Raw genomic sequence first — 4,531 nt, forward strand, 5'->3', positions numbered from 1 at the left:
TTCCGTGGCCATTTGCTTCTGGACTAAAAAGTGTCCTAGCAGTCCTAAAATAGCCCTATGGTTTAGTTTATAGATGTCCACTTGGGGTCAGTGAATGCTGAGAAGCCTGGCTCCACATGTCTCTCCCAGTTAAGAGTCACTCACTGCTGCAGTGTTTTCTGTGAAGGCACAGGGGCTGTCTTTGTTGAAGACTCTAGCACAGGTCTTCAAGGCAAACATGAAAAGAAAGCAGAAGCCATCTGTTGTTGATTAAAACGAAGTTTCTATTAGTTTATTACTGTAGACAATTATATCAGAATAGGGTGAATAAAACCCTTTGTTAGTATTTCCTCAAAAGCAAGAATATACTGTGGACATGGGGAAAGTGACATATGTATTTAAAAAAGTAACATAGGGAAGTGTGCTAGTCAGCTGGGACTAATAGAGCTGGCCAGACCAATTTTAGAGGAGGAAAAATTTGGTTGAGGGCTCACGGTTTTAGAGGCCTTAGTCCACAGAAGGGCAGCTTCCTTCCTTGGTGCTCAAAGTGAGCCAAAAGAGTATGGTGGAGGCAAGCAACTCCCATGTTGATCAGAAAGGAGAGAGAGAGAGAGAGAGAGAGAGAGAGAGAGAGAGAGAGAGAGAGAGAGAGAGAGAGAGAGACACTCCACTCTCCAGGTACAAAATGTATACTCCACAGCTATGTCCCCAGTGAACCACTTCCTCCAGCCACATCTCACCTGCCTCCATGTACCAGCCAGTTAATCCCATTAGGAATTAATTCACTGATTAGGTTAAAGCTATAACCCAATAATTTCTCCTCCAAAACTTCTTGCATTGCCTAACACATGAGTTTTTTTGGGGAAACCTCACATACAAGTCACAACAGGAAGATAAACATTATTTTTTTATTGGACAGCATGTCTGCTTTTGTGGGCTTAATATGTAATGCAATTCTTAGATTATTAGCCAGTCAAGAAATATGGAGCATATAAACCATAGCCAGTTAATACTAGTATCCCTCCTGCTTGTGAATGACACATATATGTCATAGGTAGATACTAAAATATTAAGCCTTTATTATTTGAGCTAACTGGGAAGCATCAAAGATGGTTTGGCATGTAAAAACACATTAACAATTACACCTTTCTAAATTCTGAAACTGAATCTGGGAAGAAAGCCTTAAAAATAATAATAAAAAAAACCCCATCACTGACCTAAAACAAAAATGTATATGCTGGGAAACAATGAATGATTGTAGCTTTTCTAGTTATTAACCAGAATGACAATATACTATTGCTAGATAAATATAACTGGAGGTGAAATGAGAAGGAACTTTAGCTATTTCACAATTAGGGAACTTTTCTGTTGTTTTGTTTTTAAATAATCAATGGTATGATGAAGTCAGCACAAAGCACAGAAGGTTATTTTGGTTTGGGTATACAATATCTGCTATTTGGGCAGATTACACAGAAGTTAAAATAACTTTTACTATCTTTTGTTAAGAACAAAGTGAATGTTCCAAGACTAATTTGCTATTTTCCATAGAGAAAAAGAAAACCAAATTCTGTTTATGCATTACAATTGAATAACAATTGAAAGTAAAGGATTCATAGTCCTTGAATTTTTTTTATGAGTAAGCCTATTAAAGCAGAGCCAATTTAGGCAGTTTTAATGCATTTCATTATTTCTTTCCAGACTCATTACTTGAAAGTATTATAAACCAAAGAAAACAATGGTTTTCTTTTCCTCAATTTCTACAGCTTGCCCATTCAAATTTTGTCTTTTACCAATCTTTCACATTCTGGCATATTTACTTCCAGACAAAACTACTCACTTTTCCCCTTTATGACTCAAACCATATGCATAATTGTACATACACATTCATGTTTCTTAGCTACTTCAATTCTTAGTATAGTCTCAGGCCCAGAAATTGTCACTTTTAACCAAAGTGGCCTATCTATCTCTTATTTCTTCTCTGAGGTAACTCTAGGCAAGTAACTGAGTATGGTTTGAAATATGAATCAAAAGCAATTTTTATAAAACTTTCCATGGCCACACATCCCTTCTACACTTCTTAAAGTAATAAATGGAATACATATACTAATATAACCCAAAGGTTGTCCACTCTCAAATACATAAAAATGAGAGGCCAAGCTGTACACATGTGTGTGCATACTATGTTTGATGAATAATGTTTTGTAGTCTAGTTTCCTTAGAAATAAGTTAGATGATATTAGTTTGGAAAATTATAAACAATATAAAGCAAGATGATGGGATAGAGTGATGGAGAGTGTTTTTTTTTTTTTTTTTGTACCAGGGATTGAATTCAGGGGTACTCAACCACTGAGTTACATCCCCAGCCCAATTTTGTAGTTTTATTAGAAATAGGGGCTCACTGAGTTGCTTAGCACCTCGCTTTTGCTGAGGCTGGCTTTGAACTCGTGATCCTCCTGTGTCAGGCTCTGGGATTACAGGTGTGTGCCACTGCACCTGGCTGGAGAGTGTTTTATTATGGAGATTACAACTAATATAAATTTATTAGATGTAGGCTCAATAAATGAAGATAATTCCTGTTCTTCATGCCTAGAATGTTTAGGAGTTATTTAATAAATAAATGCATGAATGAAACATTTACTCACAATAATTGTATTAAGAGGAATAGTTCTCATTTTACTAATTTACAAGTTAGAAAATGAGGAATTAATGATTCTTTAACTACTGAGAGACAGACTCAGAAAATTGGTTTCCTCGATTCCATTTTGATGTGTCACTTTATTCTCAATTGAATATATAAATATACTTGTATAGGTGAAAAAGGAAATGTAAAGGTCTTAGGTAGATCTAACTTAAAACAAGTCTAGCTGAGGCTGCAGACAGAGCTGTAAACTTCCCACAAGACATTCAAACTGTCTCTTGGCTTGTGTTTTGGGTACCAGAGTGAATCAATATTAAAAAGATGTTAATACTCTGCTAAATGGAAAAAGCAGACTAAGCATGGCTGATACTGGCTCCAGTCTGGGGGCCTCTGCATTGTCCCAGAGGGAAGCCAGCATTCATGTTAGGGTCACATTCAGTTATGAACTGTCCACCCAAAGGATCCCATCCACTTCTACCAGGGAACACTGTAATAAATCAATATTGTCTTCCTTTAACTTATTTTTTTCTTATTAAATGAGAGTTTTGTATTGAAAAATTTAGAATTGGGTTGTACTTGTTTTAGGGTGCCATTATTTTCTCTATGATTAAAACATGCCGTTAGCCAGGCCTGGTGGTGCAGGCCCGGAGTAATTCCAGCAGCTCAGGAGACTGAGGCAGGAGGATTGAAAGTTCAAAGCCAGCCTCAGCAATTTAGAGAGGCCCTAAACAACTTAGCTAGACCCTATCTCAAAATATAAACAAACAAACAAAAACAACAACAAAATAAACAGGCTGGGGATGTGGCTCAGTGGTTAAGTGCCCTGGTTCAATCCCCAGTACCAGCCCCCCCCCCAAAAAAAAACCAAAAAAACAAAAAAACAAAAATAGAAACATGCTGTTGGATGATAATCCTTACAATTTTTGTCAAATCACTTCTCACTTCTATCTCATTCATCCTCATTGCCCTCCCTCTAAAAAATGACATGGCATGAGGTAATGATTTGGTGTCATTTCTGCTGACTTCATCTGTGAGTCAGAGGAAATGATAGCAGGTAAGTTCAGGGCTTACATCATCTCAAATTTAGGCCTGGGTAGGTCAGTATGGTTCTTGTTAAGTAGGTAAATAACTGGGCTCCAGGACTTTTCACTGGAAGTCAAAACTTATGCTTCTTTATTTCAGAAGAGTAAGATTGAAGTAAACTCTGATGTGGAATTAAGAAGTGTGGGTGGGTGCTGAGGTGGGATGGGAGTCCTCCCTCATTCCATAGATTGTGTGTGTGTGTGTGTGTGTGTGTGAAGATCCAGTTAATGAATTCCCCTCCTAACCAAGGCATTAACAAGGAAATTGCAGAACTGGCATGTCTGTGTGGAAGATGGGCCATGAATAAAGAGATGGGAAGCCGAATTTCAATGGGCCTCTGACCACCTTGGACTTCATTGTTATCGCAAACTAATCAGGAAGTCTGGAGTTTCCATATGGCAACCAAGCAGCTTCACACTGGTCAATCCTTAAAAAAGGCCTGGGAGACAGGCCTTATTATCCTCTTACAGAGAGAGTGAACAGAGAGGCAGTCTCCTAAGGATCCTACACGCAGCATACTGCAAAGCAGGAACTCTTTTGAGTCCTGGCTTCAACATCCAACCCTCACTAGACTTTCCCACGTCTAGACTGCAGCTGGAAAAGATCTTGGACACGCTGTAGACCAACCCTGTCTGCCTACAATAGAGTAGAGCTGGAGAAGCCAAGTGACTTGTTTAAGGCCACACAGCGAGTGACGACGGGAACCTGAGACTCCTTTCTTTCCCTTGAAGGTTCCTTTTTTTTTTTTTTTTCTCCCTCTACCAGTCAGCGAGGGAGACTGGGGAGGAGCTGAGCAAGGTTTGCACCCAGGCTGGGGGCCGTGGCTTTCCG

Source organism: Ictidomys tridecemlineatus, chromosome 1 (genome assembly GCF_052094955.1).
Source record: "Ictidomys tridecemlineatus isolate mIctTri1 chromosome 1, mIctTri1.hap1, whole genome shotgun sequence".
NCBI lineage: Eukaryota > Metazoa > Chordata > Mammalia > Rodentia > Sciuridae > Ictidomys > Ictidomys tridecemlineatus.